At 41.9% G+C, this 23,885-nt stretch overlaps 1 protein-coding gene across 3 annotated transcripts in view; it reads right to left on the bottom strand.

Moving 5' to 3' along the window:
• The window catches only part of dpm1 (dolichyl-phosphate mannosyltransferase subunit 1, catalytic), a 96,135-nt gene that overhangs the window by 951 nt on the left and 71,299 nt on the right, over positions 1-23,885 (bottom strand). The window contains exon 9 of one of the 3 annotated variants that reach the window (XR_009645475.1): positions 15,265-15,366. The exons of the other annotated variants lie outside the window; for them this stretch is intronic. The gene's annotated coding sequence lies outside the window, so the exon portion shown is untranslated. The remainder of the gene's footprint in view (positions 1-15,264; positions 15,367-23,885) is intronic. 3 annotated transcript variants of the gene reach the window in all.

Raw genomic sequence — 23,885 nt, 5'->3', positions numbered from 1 at the left:
GTGGCAATAAAAAAAAGTCACATAAGTTCTACAGCGTGTATGAAAATCTAAATTTTGTTTTAAGAAAAGCACATCTTGCACAAGAAAAAAAACACTGCAAAATGCTATTAGATGCTTTTTGATGCAGGCAATTGATTTTGTGGTAATTCCATCTTCCTTCTTTAATGTCTGGATGAAAACTTTGAATCATATTGTCATAGGTAATGTGTATGTGGAAATAAACTAGCAATACCTTATACTACACTTCCCCATTTTGTTCTTTCCTAGTCAATTTTATGAATAAAAAGAATCGAAGGCATATGTAAAAATATCAGTGAACTCTAACTATTTTATAATTTAAACCTTTTGTGTAATTATAGATGAAAATAAATGAATATTACAGAAGGAGCAAAGGAAGATTGAAGCAAAGAGAAGCATTTCATTGGACTACAACCTAACAGCTTAGTTGGTTTGGTGAATGAATAGCTAAATCACATTGAGCAAGAAGATCTCAGGCTCGAACATTGACTTTTACAGAAACAGCTGGGCTTAGTAGGGTCCTCAAGTAAGATACAAGAAAGTAGCCATGGTTCCCACTTTATGATAGTGTGATTTTATTCTTGTTGAAATTACAGTGTCTGAATATTGTATATTGAGTTTACAAGTTGTAAATTATCTTCAGTTGTAAGCGAAAGTGGTTTAGAAATTGTAAGCTATCTTTCGCATATTGGTGTTAAATCATGTTAGAGCCAATAGTAGCTGAGAAGCCACAATCACCCAACATCCCATCCCCAGCCCCCTTCTCATGCTGACCAGATAGCGTAAATTAATCTAGTTCCATTTTCCAGCACTTCGCCCATATTCCTTTAAACACTTCCAATTCATATACCCATCTAGATGTCTTTTAGCATGTTGCAATTATACCAGCCACCCTCACTTCCTCTAGCAGCTCAGTCCATACACGTACCACCCTCTGCATGAAAAAGTTGCCTCTTTTAAATCTTTAAGTTTCACCTTAAAACTATGCCCTCTAGTTTTGAACTCCCCTATTCTGGGAAAAATATCTTGCTATTCACCCTATCCATGCCCCTCATGATATTTTAAATCTCTAAGGTCACCCCTCAGCCTCCAATACTCCAAAGAAAATAGCCCAAGCCTCTCCCTATAGCTCAAACCCTACAACCCTGGCAACATCCTTTTAAATCAAGTTTCACAACATCTTTCCTATAACATGGAGACCAAAATTGCTATGGTTCTTGAACAATTTAATCTCTTATCATGAAGAAAATATTCTTATGAGTCTTTCTTGGATTCAGGGTAATTTCTTTCCAACATTGACCTTCATCTGCTATAGATTTTCCCATTCACTCAGATTGCCTCTCTCTTTGATGCTTTCTATTCTCATCTTACTTGATATGTGATGCTTCCTACAGATGTGATCTGAAGATTTTCACAAACAGTTCAGTTTTATTCCTTTAATTTGGTGTTATCCCAGAATATGACGCATTGGCCAGATGCCAACCCAGCAAAAGTTCCATCCAGGAGAAAGCGAGGACTGCAGATACTGGAGAAGAGAGCTGAAAATGTGTTGCTGGAAAAGCTTAGCAGGTCTGGCAGCATCCAAGAAGCAGGAGAGTCGACGTTTCGGGCATGAGCCCTTCTACAGGAATTCCTGCCTGAATTGGATGCTGCCTGACCTGCTAAGCTTTTCCAGCAACACATTTTCAGCAAAAGTTCCATCCAGCCTGTCTACTGGATTCAATGCAATTGCTCTATTGAAAGCAGGCCTGCCAGTAAGAATTCAGAGGACCAGCCACTAGTGTTATTACTTAAGGTTAATAATATTAACTCAGAGTCATAGAGATATACGCACAGAAACAGACCTTCGGTCCAAAACATCCATACCAACCAGATATCCTAAATTAATCTAGTTCTGTTTGCCAGCATTTGGCCCATATCCCGCTAAACCCTTCCTATTCATCTAGCCATCCAGATGCCTTTTAAATGTTGTAATTGTACCAGCTTCCACCATTTCCTCTGGCAGCTCATTCCGTACATGCACCACCCTCTGCGTGAAGAAGTTACCCCTTAGGTCCCTTTTAAATCTTGCCCCTCTCATTTTAAACCTAAGCCCTCTGGTTTTGGATTCCACCACCACAGAAAAAAACCTAGTCCATTTAGCCAATCCATGTCCCTCATGATTTTATAAACCTCTATAAAGGTCACCCCATCAAAGTTTAATGCTCCAGGGAAAGTAGCTCTGGTCCATTCAGCTTCTCTCTGTAACTCAAAACGTAGCAACACCCTTGTAAATTTTTCTGCACCCTTTTAAGTTTCACAACATCATTCCTATAGCAGGGAGACCAGAACTACATGCAGTATTTCCAAAAGTGGCCGAATCAATGTCCTGTACAGCCACAACATGGCCTCCCACTGCACTGATCAATAATGGCAAGCATACCAAATGTCTTCTTCACAATCCTATCTACCTGGAACTCCACTTTCTAGGAACTATAAACCTGCACTCCAAGGTCTCTTTGTTCAGCAACAGTGCCCAGGACTTTACCATTGAGTAAGTCCTGCCCTGATTTGCCACTCCTCTGCCTATTGGCCCATTTGCAATTTTGAAGGAATTTATGCAGTTGACATGTGTGACCATTCAGATCAAGACAGTTTGGCAATGTATAAAAATTGAAATAGGCTTGTCCAGCATACCACCACAGGCCAGTATGTGGCCCGGTTTTAAGTAAAACATTAAAATGTGGTCCCTCGGATAAAATAGGTGGTACCATCCTTGCTGTGATATCATTTTCAGGAGGAAAATGCATTGGAGTACGAGCCATTACACTAGTAATGAGAGGCGTTGTCCCCAGCCTCTAGTAGTGAGAGGCATTGTACCCAGCCTTTCCTGTAGCAATAGTTGCTGAACTTCTATGGTGAATGTTTCTGCTGTGCAATCTCAATATATAGTCAGAGATGTACAGCATGGGAACAGACCTTTCAATCCAACCCGTCCATACCAACCAATTATCCCAACCCAATCTAGTCCCACTTGCCAGCACCTGGCCCATCTCCCTCCAAACCCCTCCTATTCATGTACCCATCCAAATGCCATTTAAATGTTGAAATTGTACCAGCCTCCACCACTTCCTCTGGCAGCTCATTCCATACACATACCGCCGTGTGTGAAAAAGTTGCCCCAAAGCTCTCTTTTATATCTTTTCCCCTCTCACCCTAAACCTATGCCCTCTAGTTCTGGACTCCCCGACTCCAGGGAAAAGACTTTGTCTATTTATCCTATTCATGCCCCTCATGATTTTGTAAACCTCTATAAGGTCATCCCTCAGCCTCCGACGCTCCAGGGGAAAACAGCCCCAGCCTGTTCAACCTCTCCCTTTAGCTTAAATCCTCCAATTCTGGTAATATCCTTGTAAATCTTTTCTGGACCCTTTCAAGTTTCACAACATCTTTCCGAAAGGAAGGCGACCAGAATTGCACGCAATATTCCAACAGTGGCCCAACCAATGTCCTGTACAGACGCAACATGACCTCCCCTGTACTCAATACTCTGACCAACAAAAGAAAGCATACCAAATGCCTTCTTCACTATCCTAAATGCCTGCGATTCCACTTCTAAGGAGTTATGTTTCATTTATAGTCCTGGTGTGAAATAGATGAGTTTATGTTAAACAAATGCAGAATCAAATCACACAATCTTACAATACAGGAAGCCATTTCACCCACTGCATCTGCACAGGCTTGTCAAATGAGCACCATGTTTGAGTGCCAAATCTCCTTGTCCCTTACCCCTGCACATTCCTTCTATTCAAATAATCATCTAATCGCTTCTTAAATGCCTCCAATGAAACAGCCTCGCCAACATTTCCAGATTCAAACCGCTTGCTGAATGAGAAAGTTTTTCCTCATCACATTGTTTCTTTTGCAAAACACTTTAAAATCTGCATCCTCTCATTCTTCATCCTTCTCTGAATGGCAAGTTTTTATCATCCCTGGGACTATTTTTGTAAACCTCTTCTGCACTTTCTACAATGAATTTACATCATTTCTAAAGTGTGACACCCAGAACTGTACACAACACTCCAACTATAAATAATGACTTACAGTTCATTAACTAACTTGGTGGTTAGTAAACAACTTGTTCTTGTGTTTTATGTCCCGATTAATAAAGCCAATGATAGTGAATGTTTTATGACTGCTCTCTCCAGCTGATCTGTCTCTTTAATGATTTATGCACACATACAGCCAAATATTGCTGTTTCTACACCCCATGAGAATTGTACCCGTTGTTTTATACTTCCTCTCCATATTCTTCCCATTAAAATGAATCACCCCACACTGAACTACATTTGCCCTCTCCACCAACTTGTCCATGCCCTTTTGAAGTTCCACACAGTCCTCCACAGTGTTACAATGCTTCCAAGTTTTGTATACTTGCTTTCTAACTTTGAAATTGTCCCTTGCACAACAAAAATCTAGACAATTAGTATATATCAGGAAAGGCAAGTGTCCCAATAATGAGCCCTGCGTAACTCCAGCCTGCAAAATATCCATTAACCACTCTAATTCAATCATTTTTGTATTGTTGCTGTCCTTTGTATTTCATGAGCTATAACTTTGTTCACAACTCAGCTTTGTGACACTGTGTCCCAAGCCTTTAAGAGATAATGATGGCAGTGGCATAAGTTTGAAGAGCCTCAAAAACATTCAAACAGTACAGAGTACTGAAACCCCAAGAGACAATACCCTTTACAAGCACCACTGGCTAAACATTGATTACAAGATTTGTCGGCTGACCAGATCAGTGATTTATGGGAAGTATGAGTCAATTTTGAATCGGGTTGAGAGAGTCATAAAACATGGAAACTAAGATATATGCTACTCAGCTCTTCCAGCCTGCTCTGCCATTCAATATGATCATGACTGATCATCCAAATCAGTAATCTGTTTCAATTTTCTCCCTATACCCTTAGATTCCTTTAGCCCTACAGAACTATATCTAACTCTTTCTTGAACACATTTGATGTTTTGCTCTCAACTGCGTACTGTACCAGAGAATTCCACAGGCTCACCACTTTCCAGATGAAGAAATTTCTCCTCTGCTCAGTCACAATGGCCTACCCATATCTTTAGTCAATGACCTCCGGTTCTGGACTCCCCAGACATCAGGAACATCCTTCCTGCATTTATCTTGTATAGTCCTTTTAGAATCTTATGGTTTTCTATGAGAGAAAGTCATAGAGACATACAGCATGGAAACATACCTTTCAGTCCAACAAACTAGTCCCACTTGCCTGCGCTTGGTCCATGTCTCTTTAAACCTTTCCTACTTATGTACCCATTCAAATGTCTTTTAAATGTTGTAACTGTAACTGCATCTACCACTTCCTCTGACAGTTTATTCCACACGCAAATCACCCACTGTGAAAACGTTGTCCTTCAGATCACATTTATATCTTTCTCCTCAGTTATAAAATATATGCCCCTTAGTTTTGAATGCACCCATCCCATCCCAGGGAAAAGACATTTGTTCATTCACCTTATTTATGTAACTCATGATTTTACAAATCTCAATAAAGTCACCCCTCAACCTGCGAAGCTCCAGTGAAAAATGTCCCGCCCTATCCCCATAATTCAAACCCTCTGTTCCCGGCAACATGCTGGTAAATCTTTTCTGAACCCTCTCCAATTTCATAACTTTCTTATAGCAGGGCGACCAGAGCATTGCAGAGTGGTCGGAAAGTTGCCTCACTAATGTCCTGTATAACATCAACATGTGGATTCTGGGTAATCCAAGATGGAGGATGGGAAAAATTTCTGGCTGTAACAGCTGCTCCTTTTTTTTTTGAGGTATTTTGGTGTTGGAGGTGATTTCCTTGAATTCCAGAAGCAGCAATTACTATTTTATATGCGGTTGCATTTTTTTCCTCCAAAGTTCCAAAACAAAGTCAAAACAGCAGCACTTTTACAAGGGAGAAGAACAGACAAAGGAAGCACATGGTGAGGTCAATGCAGGAGACAGAGAGCGAGAAAAAGAACGAACCCACATTGCTAACTGACAGAGTTAGCGATTACTGACTTTGCTGTTGAATTCATGTATTGCTGAACATCGGAGTTCGCCTGGGAAAATTAAAAAACATTGAAATTCACAACTGATCTTGGAGGAATCTGTTTGGGAGAGGTCATAGCCAGGTGATAAGTGGATGCTTTAAGTATGGCCTTAAAATAAGTCTGCAGTAATAGTGAGTAGAGTGGGTTCTTTGTTGATTATGTTTTATTGAGTTATGTCTCTTGATTAAACTTAAAAATATAAGCCAAAAGTATTAATTTAACCTGGAGCAGTGTTTTGTTGAGGAATACGACAGTGCTATTTTCTGGGTCTGTAGATTGAAAGAAGCAAAATGGCCCTTAGTAGAGTGATATGCTTTTTGTTATCGGATGTGGGAATATAGGGAGAGTTTATGCATTACTGACGAATATATCTGCAATAAATGCTGTTGGTTGCGAATCCTATCAGATTGAATGGATCTGTTGGAGAAGCAGTGAGGAATTTACGAGAGCAAGGGAATGTGATGGATGGCAGTTATAGGAAGGGGAGTAAGTCTCAAATACAGTCATATAGATGGGTTAACTTCAGGAAAGGTAAGAAAGGTAGGCAGTTAGCGCAGGAGTCTTCTGTGGCTATCCCCATTTCAAAAAACTATGCTATTTTGGAAAATGTTGGGGGTGATGGATTCTCGGGGGAGTTTCTGTGATTGAGATTGGCTGTAATGTAATGAGGGGTACGTTAGGTTCCAAGCGATCGATTGTCTTAGGGACTCTCTAGTCTGAGGCACAGACAGATGTTTCTGCGGCCACCAGCAAAAAAATCAGAATGGCATGTTGCTTCCCTGGTGCCAGGATCAAGAGTGTCTCAGGGTGCAGAATGTTCTCATGGGGGAAGAGCGGCCAACAGGATGTCATTGTACACATTGGAACCAATGAAGGGAAAAGGTTGAGATTCTGAAAGGAGATTACAGAGTTAAGGCAGGAATTTAAAAAGGAGGTCCTCGAGAGTAGTAATATCTGGATTATTCCCAGTGCTACGAGCTAGTGAGGACGGGAATAGGACAATAGAGCAGATGAATGCACGGCTTCGGAGCTGATGTATGGGAGAAAGATTCACATTTTTGGATCATTGGAATCTCTTCTGGGATAGAAGTGACCTGTACAAGAAGGACGGATTGCACCTGACGTGGAAGGGGACCAATATACTGGCAGGGAGCTTTACTAGAGCTGCTCAGGAGGATTTAGACTAGTAAATTGGTGAGGGCAGGGGGACCCAGGGAGATAGTGAGGAAAGACGTCAATCGAAGACTGGTACAGTTGAGAACAAAGGCGAGTCAAACAGTCAGGGCAGGACCTGATCAGGTGTACCCTAGAACTGTGGGAAGCTAGGGAGATTGCTGAGCCTCTTACTGAGGTATATGTATCATTGATAGTCACAGGTGAGATGCCGGAAGACTGGAGGTTAGCTAACGTGGTGCCACTATTTAAGAAAGACAGTAAGGTCAAGCCAGGGAACTATAGACCAGTGAGCCTGATGTCAGTGGTGGGCAAGTTGTTGGAGGTACATCCTGCCTCTCAGGACTCCATGTATTTGGAAAGGCAAGGACTGTTTAGGCATAGTCAACATGGCTTTGTGCGTGGGAAATCATGTCTCACAAACTTGATTGAGTTTTTTGAAGAAGTAACAAAGAGGATTGATGAGGGCAGAGCGGTGGATGTGATCTATATGGATTTCAGTAAAACATTTGACAAGTTTCCCCATGGGAGACTGATTAGCAAGGTTAGATCTCATGGAATATAGGGAGAACTCACCATTTGGATACAGAACTGGCTCAAAGGTACAAGACAGAGGCTGGTGGTAGAGGGTTGTTTTTCAGACTGGAGGCCTGTGACCAGTGGAGTGCCACAAGGACCCATGCTTAGTCCTCTCCTTTTCATTTGTTATAAAAATGATTTGGAATGTGAGCATAAGAGGTATAATTAGTAAGTTTGCAAATGACACTAAATTTGGAGATGTAGTGGGCAGCGAAGAAGGTTACCTCAGATTACAACGGGATCTTGATCAGATTGGCCAATGAAATGAGAAATGGCAGATGAAGTTTAATTTAGATAAATGTGAGGTGTGCATTTTGGGAAAGCAAATCTTAGCAGGACTTATACACTTAATGGTAAGGTTCTAGGGAGTGTTGCTGAACAAAGAGACCTTCGAGTGTAGGTTCATAGATCCTTGAAAGTGGAGTCGCAGGTAGATAAGATAGTGAAGAAGGTGTTTGGTATGCTTTCCTTTTATGGGTCAGAGTATTGAATACAGGAGTTGGGAGATCATGTTGCGGCTGTACAGGACATTGGTTAGGCCACTGTTAGAATATTGTGTGCAATTCTGGTCTCCTTCATATCAGAAAGATGTTATGAAACTTTAAAGGGTTCAGAAAAGATTTACAAGGATGTTGCCAGGGTCGGAGGATTTGAGCTATAGGGAGAGGTTGAATAGGCTAGGGCTGTTTTCCATGGAGCACCCGAGGTTGAGGGGTGACCTTATCGAGGTTTGAAAAATCTCGGGGGAAGGAGTGTGGGCGCAGGTTTTGCACTTCCTGCGCTGATGGGCAAGGTGCTTGGAGGGGGTGGGCTGGTGGGGACTCGTGGATCTGATGAGGGAATCACAGAGGGAATGGTCTCTCCCAAATGCTGATAAGGGTGGGGAGGGAAATATATACCTACTGCTGGGTTTTGTTTGCAGGTGGTGAAAGTGGCGGAGGATGGTGTGATGTGTACGGAGGTTGGTGGAATGGAACGTGAGGACCAAATCATACCAAAGCATCTCTGCACCTCCATATAGTAACTCTTCCATACAGCTTTGTGTTACTTGCAAATTTAGAGACATTAACTTTAGTCCCTCCATGTAAATCATTAACATATCCTATGGTTTGTTTCCTGTCTGTCACTCGCCCATTATCAATAAAATACACTTACCCTAATTCCATGCACTTTAAATTCACAAGCAAAGCTCTCATGGGAGCCCTTATTGAATGCCTTCTAAAAGTCCAAGCAAACTACATCCATTAGATCCCAACTCCACAGCTTCGAAAAATTCCAATAGATTTGTCATGATTTTTCTTTTGTAAATCCTTGCTGACTCTGATCAATCCTGTCGGTGCTTTTCCAAATCTCTGCTATTAAATCGTTTACATCAGATTCTAACATGTTTCCCCACTGTCAATTTCAGACTAACTAGCCTATACTAACGTATTTTCTCTCTACCACTGTTTAAAAAAATTTTGGAGTTACATTAGTTGCCCTACAATCCATAGGAACTATTCCAGGATCTACAGAAATTTGAAAGATGACCACCAATGCAGCCACAATTTCTGGGGCCACTTCCTTCAAAACTCGAGATGTACATTATCAAGCCGTGGAGATTTATTGGCTCTTTACCTCATCAGTTTCCCCCAACACCATTTCCATATCAATACTGATTTCCTTCAGTTCCTTCCTCTCACTAGACTGTGTTCGCCAACACATTTCAGATATTATTTGTGTCCTCCTTTGTGAAGGCTGAACCATAGTTTGTATTTAATTGCTCTGACTCCTCTTTGTTATCAGTTGTAACTTCCCCTGTTTCTGGCTGTAAGGGAACTACATAAGCTTATGGGGAACACGCAATCTATTGTGTGTTCCCCATAAGCTTATTCTCAAACCCTATTTATCCACTCTTCATTCCATTTTCCTCCTTTGCTGAATTCTAAACTGCTCCCACTACTCAGTCCTGTTGCTTTTTTTTTGGTCAACTTATATAGCCCTTCCTCGAATCGAACACTCTAATTCCCTACTGAATCAACCTTGACTGCCATTTCCACGCAAGAGAAAACCATGAGGAACTGAAAGAAACCCTTGAACCACAGTGAAAAACAAACCAGTGATGAAAAAAACACAGCGACTACATTGCTAAATCTCTCCCTGGAGTAGCTTGGCTACATATCCTCTATATATCAGAATAGACTCGGAGATCTACAGCATATAAAAAGGCCTTTCAGTCCATCACATCTATGCAAGTCAAAAACAACTACTGATTCCCATATTCCAAAGCTTGGCCAAGAGCCTTGCATACCCTGAGGAGAAAGTGAGGTCTGCAGATGCTGGAGATCAGAGCTGAAAATGTGTTGCTGGAAAAGCGCAGCAGGTCAGGCAGCATCCAAGGAACAGGAGATTCGATGTTTCGGGCATAAGCCCTTCTTCAGGAATCCTGATTCTTCATTCCTGAAGAAGGGCTTATACCCGAAACGTCGAATCTCCTGTTCCTTGGATGCTGCCTGACCTGCTGCGTTTTTCCAGCAACACATTTTCAGCCTTGTATACCTTGGCCTCACAAGTGAAATGTTATGGTGGTTTCTGTCTCTAGAATCCTTACTGGCAATGAGTTCCAGGTTCTCACCACCTTCTGAGTGAAAAAGGTTTTCTTCTCATCTCCACTAAACTGTTTATCTGTTGTCTCAACTTAGTTCATAGAAGACAGGTACAACAGGAACGTGACCAGCAAATTCCCGAGCATGAATCAGATAGCCAAAGATGTCCTCTTCAAATGTAAGCATTTTAAATAAAAGTTGAAGAATTATGAAAACAAGTGTTGAAAATAAATGATAGCCATTGCAAAAAAGGAGTTGCACAGTCTGAAGAGAATCAGAGAGACTCTATTAAGCTTTGGAACATGCTGGAGGATCAACATAATGTAAAAGTAAATTTTAGAATGCTTCATTTGAAGCTTATTTCTTTACAGACAACAGCAACAAGAATCAACTAATCAGTTCCTCAGTAGATCCTTTGAGACTTTAAGGGCTGCAATGTCTTCCAAACTGATCTGTCAAAGCAGATGATGGAGCCAGTAGAAGACAGTGGCGAGGGCACTTTTAGAATACTGCATACAATTCTGGTCGCCTTGCTGCGGGAAGAATTTTGATAAACTATAAAAAGGGTACAGAAAATAGTTTGAGGGTTTAAGTTATGAGGAGCGCCTGGATAAGCTGGAACCATTTTCTCCCCCTACAGTGTTGGAGGTTGAGCGGTGACCATATAGAAGTTTATAAAAATTATGAGGACATACATACATCATAGAATATTACAGCGCAGTACAGGCCCTTCAGCCCTCGATGTTGCACTGATCTGTGAACCCATCTAACTTATACTATTCCATTTTCATCCTCATGTCTATCCAATGACCATTTAAATGCCCTTAAAGTTGGCGAGTCTACTACTGTTGCAGGCAGGCCGTTCCACGCCCCTACTACTCTCTGCGTAAAGAAATTACCTCTGACATCTGTCCTAAATCTATCACCCCTCAATTTAGAGCTACGTCCCCTCATGCCAGTCATCACCATCTGAGGAAAAAGGCTCTCAATGTCCACCCTATCTAACCCTCTATTAATCTTATATGTCTCAATTAAGTCACCTCTCAACTTCCTCTCTAATGAAAACAGCCTCAAGTGCCTCAGCCTTTCCTCCTAAGACCTTCCATCCATACCAGGCAACTCCTAGTAAATCTCCTCTAAACCCTTTCCAAAGCTTCCTATAATGCGGTGACCAGAACAGTACGCAAAATTCCAAGTGCGGCCGCACCACGGTTTTGTACAGTTGCAGCATGACTTCATGAGTCCAAAATTCATTCCTTCTAATAAAAGCTAACACACTGTATGCCTTCTTAATAACCCTATCAGCCTGGGTGGCAACACTCAGGGATCTATGTACGTAGATACCAAGATCTTTCTGTTCATCTACACTAATAGAGAATTCGACGTTTCGAGCATAAGCCCTTCATCAGGAATAAGAGAGAGAGAGCCAAGCAGGCTGAGATAAAAGGTAGGGAGGAGGGACTAGGGGGAGGGGCGATGGAGGTGGGATAGGTGGAAGGAGGTCAAGGTGAGGGTGATAGGCCGGAGTGGGGTGGGGGCGGAAACTCTCTCACTGCACCCCCCAGGTAAACATCTCCTCTGCTCAGTCGGTTCCCTCAACTCAGCACCGCCCTCCTAACCTGCAATCCTCTTCCTGACCTCTCCGCCCCCACCCCACTCCGGCCTATCACCCTCACCTTGACCTCCTTCCACCTATCCCACCTCCATCGCCCCTCCCCCTAGTCCCTCCTCCCTACCTTTTATCTCAGCCTGCTTGGCTCTCTCTCTCTTATTCCTGATGAAGGGCTTATGCTCGAAACGTCGAATTCTCTATTCCTGAGATGCTGCCTAACCTGCTGTGCTTTGACCAGCAACACATTTGCAGCTGTGATCTCCAGCATCTGCAGACCTCATTTTTTACTCGTTCATCTACACTACCAAGAATTCTACAATTAGACCATTACTCTCATTACTGTTACTCCTTCCAAAGTGAATCACTTCACACTTTTCCGCATTAAACTCCATTTGCCATCTCTCAGCCTAGCTTTGCAGCTCATCAATGTCCCTCTAACCTACAACATCCTTCGGCACTATCCATAACTCCATGGGTTAGTAAATTTGCAGATGACTTTAGTGTCATCTGCAAATTTACTAACCCATCCTTCTAAGCCCTCATCCAGGTCATTTATTAAAATGACAAACAGAAGAGGCCCCAAAACAGATCCATGTGGTACACCACTAGTAACAGAACTCCAGGATGAGTATTTCCCATTAACCACCACCCTCTGTCTTCTTTCAGCTAGCCAATTTCTGACCCAAACTGCTAAATCACCCTCAATCCCATGCCTTTGTATTTTATGCAATAGCCTACTGTCGGGAACCTTATCAAACCAAACACCTTACTGAAATCCATATACAGCACATCAACTGCTTTACCTTCATCCACCTGTTTAGTCACATTCTCAAAGAACTCAATAAGGTTTGTGAGGCACAACCTACCCTTCACAACACTGTGTTGACTATCCCGAATCAACTTATTCATTTCTAGATTATTATAAATCCCATCTTTTATAACCTTTTCCAACACTTTACCCACAATCGAAGTGAGGCTCACTGGTCTATAATTACCAGAGTTGTCTTTACTCCCCTTCTTGAACAAGGGAACAACATTTGCTATCCTCCAACCTTCCTGCACTATTCCTGTAGACAATGACAACATAAAGATCAAAGGCTCGGCAATTTCCTCTCTGGCTTCCTAGAGAATCCTAGGATAAATCCCATCCGGCCCAGGGAACTTATCTATTTTCACACTTTCCAGAACTGCTAACACCTCCTCCTTGTGAACCTTAATACCACCTAGTCTAGTAGCCTGCATCTCAGTATTCTCCTCGACAACATTGCCTTTTTTTAGTGTGAATACTGATAAAAGATTAATTTAACACTGCCCCTGTCTCCTCTGATTCCACTCACAACTTCCTACTACTATGCTCGATTGGCCCTAATCTTATTCTAGTTATTCTTTTATTCTTGATATACCTATAGAAAGCTTAGGGTTTTCCTTGATCCTATCTGCCAACAACTTCTCATGTCCTCTCCTTTAGGTCTTTCCTGACTAACTTGTAACTCTCAAGCACCCTAACTGAGCCTTCATGTCTCATCCTAACATAAGCTTTCTTCTTCCACTTGACAAGAGCTTAAACTTCTTTAGTAAACCACAGCTCCCACGCTTGACAACTTCCACCCTGTCTGACGGGTACATACTTATCAAGGACACCAAATAGCTGTTCTGTGAATAAGCTCCACATTGCAATGTGCCCATTCCCCTGCAGTTTCCTTCCCCATCCTATGCATCCTCAATCTTGCCTAATCACATCATAATTGCCTTTCCCCTACCTATAACTCTTGCCCTCCGGTATATAACTACCCCTTTCCATCGCTAAAGTAAACGTAATCAAACTATAGTCACTATCGCCAACGTGCTCACCTACCTCCAAATCTAACACCTGATAGATAAAGGTGAATAGCTATGGTCTTTTCCCAGGTTAGGGGTGTCCGAGACTAGAAGGTATATGTTTAAAGTGGGAAGGCGAAAGATTTAGAGGGGACTTGAGGGGCAACTCTTCCACACAGAAGATAATGAAAGATATTTGGACAAGTACATGAATAGGAAAGGTTTAAAGTGATCTGGGCCAAACAAAGACAAATGGGACTAGTTCAGTTTAGGATACCAGGTTGGCATGTACAAGTTGAACTGAAGTTTCAATGCTGTATGACGCTATGGTTTTAGCTTCAATGCCAATCATACCTTCGAAAAAGGTCAGAGAGAAAAGATGATCATAATATTAGTATACAACCAAAAGACGCAGAACTTATGAAGCCATTGTAGCCAAACAACAAAACCTGCAAACATTAAACGCAGCTGTCAATACTGGCACATTAACCAGGACACAGAAAGTAAGTAAGTCATGTGGTAAGTTTGGTCTGTTGCATCCTTTGTGGACCAGACTTATTCCAAGACTTTGGCAAATCATGCAGTGTGAAAGGATAATGGGCGCACATAAGCAGGAAATTTGGTTCCTGATGTGTGATCAGTGGCAGTAAGATACAATCAAACCAAAAGATCATTTACCATATTAGCAGTAGCAATGGGGAGCACGCCAGAAACCAAAACAAACACAAGACTGGAGGCCAGCCAGAAGATAGAGTAAAAATTTCTTCAAATGGAAGAGGAAAACAGGCTTTCCACATTATGAATGTGACACATGAAATAATTACATTACATTATGACTCAGTGGTTAGCACTGCTGCCTCACAGTGCCAGGGTCCCAGGTTCGATTCCAGTCTTGGGTGATTTAGTTTATGTGGAGTTTGCACATTCTCCCCCTGTCTGTGGGTGCTCTGGCTTCCTCCCATGATCCAAAGATGTGCAGGTTAAGTGAATTGGCCATGCTAAATTGCCCAGTGTTCAGGGACATGTAGGTTGGGTGCATTAGACAGGGGTCAATGTAGAGTGATAAGGAAAGGGAATGGGTCTGGGTGGGTAACTCTTCAGAAGGTCAGTGTATACTTGTTGAGCCAAATGGACTGTTACCACACTGCAGGGATTCTATGGCTCATAAACACATGGCCAAAGAAGTGTCTCGCACAAGCTTGCATCCAAAATCAACACAGAAGTAACTGCGAACATCTTACCAGTTATTTGAATCTCTGAAGGATATGTAATGGATTATTGGAAGTTAATGATAGAACATAATAGAGCCAAAATTAATTATGTATGATGGGCTACCTGTTCCTTTCATTGGGATATTTAACACTAAAATTTAGGTGCGGAAAGCCATACTTTGAAACCACAAGCTTCCAATCTTCAGACAGTTGAAGGAAACCTCAAGTGTGTCCACAGCATAGACAGTTTGATATTCAGTCTGTTCAGGGGTCAGGGCATCTGAAAAGATCATACCTGACAATGAGACTAGGAGAAAATAATGTCCATGTATACAAAATAAATCTTTTGCAATTTTAGACCACAGCTTTTTTTAATCTTATACATAACAAGGTTGAGTTCCATGCTGTAACCCTGCTACTGCTGGTCCACTCTTGACAACCACATAGAATACTTGTAGCTCACTAGTCCACTGATAGGTTAGGATTGTAGTGGTACTATTTTTATGTAAAGACTTCTCACAACTACTCTAATATACATGTATTTTTCACTTTTAAATGTAATATAGTTAACTTGGTAAAAAGGGATGTTGTGACATCACCTCAAGAGGGAATTTGCTATGGTGCAAGTAACCAGGATGTAGAATCAGACCAATTGCCAGTGTAAGACCAGCTTGCAGCAGAACCTGCAACTGTGTTTTCTTGCAAGATAGCTGTTCAACCTTAATAATGAATCAGGCTGCAGAGCAATCTTGTAATACTTTAAAATGAACAAAAACTACATTTAGTTGTTAAGAGCTTGGTAAATTTGTGTTAAGCAAAAATGGAACCATAACAATCCCATCATTTAGATGATGAAAAGCTGCAGCTCCAGTACAGAACCAACAGTATCACTCCCTGCTACTCAAAGAATATGCTTCTTTCTATTCTTGTTTGTAAGCAATGTAAGAGAACATCAACTTTGAAGCAAAACAGTAGCATTATTAATAGGCTTGATTTGGCATCTATTATGGATATGCAGGTGCAGTTGTAAAATGACCAAGGTTGGGAACTAAATATTCCAGGATATTTTAGAAGTCATAGGCAAGACAGAAAAGGAAGGGTAACTCTTATAATAAATGATAGAATATTAAAATAGAGAGAAATGTTGAGCTCAGAAAATCAGTAAGTAGATTCATTTTGGGTGCAGTTAAGAAACAGCAAGGTAAAAAACATAGGGCCCAACTCCTGCTTTTCGTCAATATAAAAATGCGTAGAGAACTGCATCCTACTGACCTCCTCCAGCACTATAACAATGCTGCAATTCTATATATTGTTGACACATCAACGGATATTAGTTGTAGTCAGGGAAATATGTTGGAAATAAGAGGCTCATATCATACAAGAAGGTCATCATAAGATATTATTTTATATATTAAAGCATATTCTTGGTTTAAATATTCCCCCTTTCTGCAAGTCTAATGTAAAGGATTGATAAACTGGTGGGTGTAAAAAATACTTAAGGCTGCATTTTCACTTTTCTTTTTAAGTCCTTCCCAATATTCTCCTCTCCCAAAAGCCATGGAAACTGGCTTCTGTGTGGGAGCTGTTTGAAGAGATCTTGATCAATTGGGTCAATGGGCTGAGGAGTGGCAGATGGAGCTTAATTAGAAAAATGCAAGGTGTTTCATTTGGGTAAAACAAACAAGGACAGGAATTATACAATTAATGGTGGGGCGCTGGGTAGTGTGAAACAGTAGAACAGAGAAACTGAGGGACTCAGGTACATAATTCCTTGAAAGTTGCATCACAGGTAGACAGGATGGTTCAGAAGGCATTTAGCATGCTTGCCTTCATTGCTCAGACATTTGAGTTTAGGAACTAGGATGTCATGTTGAGGTTGTATAGGATGTTGGTGGAATCTCTTCTGGAGTAACAAGGGCAGTTCTGATTGCCCTGTTTGGAGGATATTATTTTCTCACCCCTGTTAGTGGGTCAGAAAACATTAACCAGGATGTCACCGGGAATAGAAGGTTTGAGTTATAAAAATAGGCTGGATAGACTGGACATTTTTTCACTGGAGCAGGAAATTGAGTGTGACCTTATAGAGCTGAAAATGTGTTGCTGGAAAAGTGCAGCAGGTCAGGCAGCATCCAAGGAGTAGGAGCTGCCTGACCTGCTGTGCTTTTCCAGCAACACATTTTCAGCTCTGATCTCCAGCATCTGCAGTCCTCACTTTCTCCTAGAAGATTGTGACCTTATAGGAGGTCTATAAAATTATGAGGGGCATTGATAAACTGAACAGCAAGGGTTTTTTCCCCTGGGTAGGGGTGTTAAAAACTAAGGGTATACTTTTAAAGTGAGAGGAGGAAGTTTTGAAGACGACATGAGGAGCAACTTTTTTATTGTGTATAGAATGAACTGCCAGAGGATATGGTAGATGCAGGTATAGCTATAATGTTTAAAAGACATTTGGATAGTACATGAATTGGGTGGGTTGAGGGGGATATGGGTCAAATGCTGGCAAATGAGACTTGATTTATTTAGGATGGACGAGTTGGACCGAAGGATCTGTTTCCATGCTGTACAATTCTATGACACTCAAACTTGCATTTTAACTTTCTATGATAAGTAAATATTTCTAGTGTCTCACCATTTTTAATTTCTTCCCATCAAAGTTAATAACACTATTAATCAAACTCTATGAAATCTATGGTACTGCATAATCATGATTTTCTAATTATCCTGTTACCATGTCAGAAAAAGAAAAAGACCCTTCAGTCCAACTCGTCAATGCCAACCAAGTTTCCCAAACTAGATGAATCCCACTTGTCTGCATTTAGCCCATATCCATCTAAACTTTTCCTAATCCAATACTTGTCCAAATATCTTTTAAATGTTGTGAAACTGTACGTGTTTCTACGATTCCTCTGGCAGTTAATTCCACATACAAACACCTACTGTGTGAAAAGATTGCTCCTCAGGCTCTTTATAAATCTCTCATCTAACTTTAAAAATATGTCCTGTGGTTTTTAACCCTCTTACCCTCAGGAAAAGACCTTTGCTATTCACGATTTGGAAAAGCTGGTGTTGGACTAGGGTGTACAAAGTTACAAATCACACACCACCAGGTTATAGTCCAACAGGTTTAATTGGAAGCACTAGCTTTCAGAGCAGCGCTCCGAAAACTAGTGCTTCCAATTAAACTTGTTGGACTATAACCTGGTGGTGTGTGATTTGTAACTTTGCTATTCACCTTATTTATGCTCCTCATGATTTTATAAACCTCTGAAGGTCACCCTCAACTCTGAAGCTCTAGTAGAAATCTTTAAGAATAGATTCTAATTTCTTGCATTAGACCATAAGATAGAGGAACAGAAATTCGGCCATTCGGCCCATCGAGACTGCTCTGCCATTTTGTCATGGCTGATAGGTGTTTCAACCACATTTTCCCATGTTCTCCTCATAACCTTTGATCCCCTTGGCAATCAAAAACTTATCTATCTCGGTTTTAAATATACTCAGTGACCTGGCCTCCATAACCTTCTGTAGCACTGAATTCCACAGATTCACCACTCTCTGTAAAGAAGTTTCTCCTTATCTCCATTCTAAAAGGCTCTGCCCTCAGGTCCTTATCTTTCCTGCCGATGGAAACATCTTCCCAACATCCACTCTATCCAGGCCGTTTCAGTCAGATTGCCCCTTCATCCTTCTAAACTCCATCAAGTATAGTCCCAGAGGCCTCAAGCATTCCTCATATGTTAAGCCTTTCATTCCTGGGATCATTCTGGTGAACCTCCTCTGGACCCACTCCAGGGCCAATACGTCCTTCCTGAGGTATGAGGCCCAAAATTGCTCACAGTACTCAAATGTGGTCTGACCAAAGCCAGATCCCTGCTTTTATATTCTCGTCCTCTCGATATGAATGACAATACTATATTTGCCTTCCTAACTACAATTCAACCTGCAAGTTTACCTTAAGAAAAATCTGGACAAGGCCTCTCAAGTCCCTTTGAATTTCAGATTTTTGAATTTTCCTCCCCATTTAGAAATAGTCCATGCCTCTATTCTTCCTACTAAAGTGCGTGACCTCACTCTTTTCCATGCTGTCGTCCATCGGCCACTTCTTAACCCACACTCCTAACTTGTCCAAATCCTTCTGCAGCCTCCCCGTCTCCTCAATCTATCTTTGTATCATCTGCAAACTTAACCAGAATGCCCTCAATTCTTTTCTCCAGATCATTAATGTAGAAAGTGAAAAATTGTTGGGGGGGGGGGGGGGGGGGGGGGGGGTAAGAAGAGGTCACATTAGCGATTTTCCAGTCCTCTGGAACGCTCCCTGACTCCAGTGATACCAGAAAGATGACTACTAGAGCCTCCACTCTCTCTTCAGCTATCTCCTTCAGAACTCCAGGATATAGCCCGTCTGGGCCAGGTGATTTGTCCACTTTCAAACCTTTCAGTTTTTCTAGCACCTTGTTGATGGTGATGGTCATGTATTCATCTCTGCTCCCCACCCCCCACCTTTCTTGAATTTTTGGGATATTACATGTGATATCCATTGTGAAGACTAACGCAAGGTACTTGTTCAGTTCCTCAGCCATTTCTTTGTTCCCATTACTACTTCTCCAGAATCATTTTCCATGGGTCCAATGTCTACTTTTGCCCTTTATATATCTGAAGAAACTCTTGCGATCTTTCCTAATATTACTAACTAGCTTACCTTCATATTTAATCTTCTCCCTCCTTATTTGTTTCTTTGTTGTCCTCTGTTGGTCTTTGTAGACTTCCCAATCCTCTGGCTTCCCTCAGCCCTTCACCACATTAGATGCTTTCTCTTTTGCATTAATGCTGTCTCAGCCCATTAGATTAGATTAGACTACTTACAGTGTGGAAACAGGCCCTTCGGCCCAACAAGTCCACACCGACCCGCCGAAGCGCAACCCACCCATACCCCTAACCTAACACTACGGGCAATTTAGCATGGCCAATTCACCTGACCCGCACATCTTTGGATTGTGGGAGGAAACCGGAGCACCCGGAGGAAACCCACGCAGACACGGGGAGAACGTGCAAACTCCACACAGTCAGTCACCTGAGGTGGGAATTGAACCCAGGTCTCTGGCGCTGTGAGGCAGCAGTGCTAACCACTGTGCCACCATGCTGCCCAGCCACTGTGCCACCATGCTGCCCTGACTATCCTGGTCAACCATGACAGCCTCATCCTCCTTTAGTATGCCTCTTTTACCTCTGGATGAATTTTTAATGTGTAGTGCAAATTACTCCCAGAAATTCCTGCCATTGCTGTTCCACTATTTTTCCCAGGCACCTCCCCCAGTCAATTCTGGTCAGCTCCTCCCTCATGCCTCTATCATTGCCTTTTATTCAACTGTAATACCACTGCATCTGATTCTACCTTCTCCCCCTCAAACTGCAGGGTAAATTCTATGAGGGGCACGAATAGGATAAATAGACAAAGTCTTCCCCTGGGGTGGGGAAGTCCAGAACTCGGCATAAGTTTAAGATGAGGGGGAAAGATTTAAATGGGACCTAAGAAGCAACATTTTCACACAAAGGGTCGTGTGTGTATGGGATGAGCTGCCAGAGGAAGTGATGGAGACTGGCACAATTACAACCTTTTAAAAGACATCTGGATGGGTATATGAATAGGAAAGGTTTAGAGGGATATGGGACAAGTAGTGGAAAATGGGGCTAGATTAATTTAGGACATCTGGTCAGCATGGATAAGTTGGACGAAAGGGTCTGTTTCCGCATTGTACATGACTCTATATTATGGTTACAGTCTCCTCAGGATTCCTTTACCTTAAGCTCCCTGATCAAGTCTGCCTCATTGCACTAATGAAATCCAGTATTGTCTGTTGTAGACATTCCACAGATTCCTTTTCTTGTGATCCACTACCAACCTGGTTTTCCCAGTTCACCTGCACATTGAAATATCCAATGATCTCTGTAACCTTGCCTTTCTTACACACCTTTTATCTTTCCTGGCATAATTTATGCCCTAAACATAACAATTGTTTAGAGGCCTGCAGATAACTCCCATTATGGTTTTCTTCCCTTTGTGGTTCTTCAACTTGACCTATACAGATTCTACATAATCTGTTCCTAGTTCGTCCATTGCTATTGATTTAATGTCTACTATGGGTAGGCTAACTGGACTATTATTTTCAAAGTTCCCTCTTCCTCCATTCCTTCCAGTCCTTAGGAATGCTAGATGATCAAAACCAATTCATTACTGGCTTTCTCTGTAGCGACCTCTTTTTCAAACGCTCGGATACAGGTTGTTAAATCTGGGAGATTTGTTACTACTCCATCCTAATCTTTTTCCAGACTATTTCTTCACTGACACTAATTCCATACGGGTCCTCATTCTTGATTGAATTAGTGAGGAACCAAGTATCATAGTAATCCCTACAGTGTGGAAACAGGCCATGGCCCAACAGTTCCACACTGAGTCTCCAAAGAATATTCTGGAACATTTTTTGTGCTGTCAACCATGAAGGCAGATAGAGTCATAGAGATGTACAGCATGGAAACAGACCCTTCGGTCCAACCTGTCCATGCCGACCAGATACCCCAACCTAATCTCGTCCCACCTGCCAGCACCCGGCCCATATCCCTCCAAACCCTTCCTATTCATATACCCATCCAAATGCCTCTTAAAATGTTGTAATTGTACCAGCCTCCACCACTTCCTCTAGCAGCTCATTCCATACACATACCATCCTCTGTGTGAAAACATTGCCCCATAGCTCTCTTTTATATCTTTCCCCTCTCACCCTAAACCTATGCCCTCTAGTTCTGGACTTCCTGACCCCAGGGAAAAAACTTTTTATATTTATCCTATCCATGCCCCTCATAACTTTGTAAACCTCTAGAAGGTCACCCCTCAGCCTCTGACACTCCAGGGAAAAACAGCCCCAGCCTGTTCAGCCTCTCCTGATAGCTCAAATCCTCCAACCCTGGTAACATCCTTGTAAATCTTTTCTGAACCCTCAAGTTTCACAACATCTTTCCAATTTAAGGAGACCAGAATTGCACACAATATTCCAACAGTGGCCTAACCAATGTCCTGTACAGCCGCAACATGACCTCCCAACCCCTGTACTCAATACTCTGACCAATAAAGGAAAGCATACCAAACATCTTCTTCACTATCCTATCTACCTGCGACTCCACTTTCAAGGAGCCATGAACCTGCACTCCAAGGTCTCTTTGTTTAGCAACACTCCCTGGGACCTTACCATTAAGTCCTGCTTTCCCAAAATGCAGCACCTCGCATTTATCTGAATTAAACTCCATCTGCCACTGAGAAGCCCATTGGCCCATCTGGTTAAGATCCCATTGTAATCTAGGTAACCCTCTTCGCTGTCAACTACACCTCCAATTTTGGTGTCATCTGCAAACTTACTAACTGTATCTCTTATGCTCACATCCAAATCATGACAAAGTAGAGGAACCAGCAATGATCCTGGTCACAGGCCTCCAGTCTGAAAAACAACCCTCTACCACCACCCTCTGTCTTCTATTTTTGAGTCCGTTCTGTATCCAAATGGCTAGTTCTCCCTTTATTCCACGAGATCTAACCTTGCTAATCAATCTCCCATGGGGAACCTTGTTGAACGCCTTACTGAAGTTCATATAGATCACATCTACCGCTCTGCCCTCATCAATCCTCTTTGTTACTTCCTCAAAACAACTTAAATCAAGTTTGTGAAACATGATTTCCCACGCACAAAGCCAAGTTGACTATCCCTAATCATAGAGATATACAGCAGTCCTTGCCTTTCCAAACACATGTACATCCTATCCTTCAGGATTCCCTCCAACAACTTGCCCACGACCGACGTCAGGTTCCCTGGCTTGTCCTTACCACACTTCTTAAACAGTGGATCCATGTTAGCCAACCTCCAGTCTTCCAGCACCTCACCTGTGTCTATCAATTATACAAATATCTCAGCAAGAGGGCCAGCAATTACTTCTCTAACTTCCCACAGACTCTAGGGTACACTTGATCAGGTCCTGGGGATTCATCCATCTTTACCCTTTTCAAGGCATCCAGCGCTTCCTCCTCTGTAATATGGACATTCTGCAAGATATCACCATCCATTTTCCTACAGTCTATATCTTCTATATCCTTTTCCACAGTAAATGCAGATGCTTAGGACTGGACTTAGTCCTGGAGTGGGACACCAATGTAGGGTTTCTGGGTCTCTTCAACACATGATGTCAGTACATGATCCCAGATGCAATCCTTGATGATTTGGGACCATGCTCATTACTTCCCCACCACGTTTCAGGATCGACAGACTAGCCTTGATGGTGCATGATGATATTTCCACTCCTGAATTGGCATGCTTCAATATAGCTAGGAAGTGGAAACAAATCAGCAAGCAAGCATGCCAGCCAGTGATGAGAAATTACAGGTCTGCTTGCCTCCACCACTGTTTAAGGATTCAACCCCAAATACTGGTTTTAATGCCATTTCAGTATTCCCCATTATATTTTCATCTATTTCTGTCTCTAATGGGCCACATTTATTTTCACTAATTTCTTCCCAAATCCATACTTCTAGTAATATTGCAAACTGATTTTGGGGCCTCATGATCCCTTATTCTCATCATCTTTTCTCTTTCCTCATCAAGTTTTTTGATCTTCCTTAGTTTTCCAAAATCCTCCAAATGTTCAGATGTTGGAAATATTATAATTATATTCCTTTAATAAAATACTATCCTTAACTCTTCTTGCTAATCACAAATGGTACTTTGTGCCTCGGAAGAAACATACATTTGTTACAAATGA

This window comes from Hemiscyllium ocellatum, chromosome 15 (assembly GCF_020745735.1).
Source record: "Hemiscyllium ocellatum isolate sHemOce1 chromosome 15, sHemOce1.pat.X.cur, whole genome shotgun sequence".
NCBI lineage: Eukaryota > Metazoa > Chordata > Chondrichthyes > Orectolobiformes > Hemiscylliidae > Hemiscyllium > Hemiscyllium ocellatum.
The sequence above is the reverse complement of the archived record's forward strand: the minus strand, read 5'-3'. Positions and strand labels throughout refer to the sequence as shown.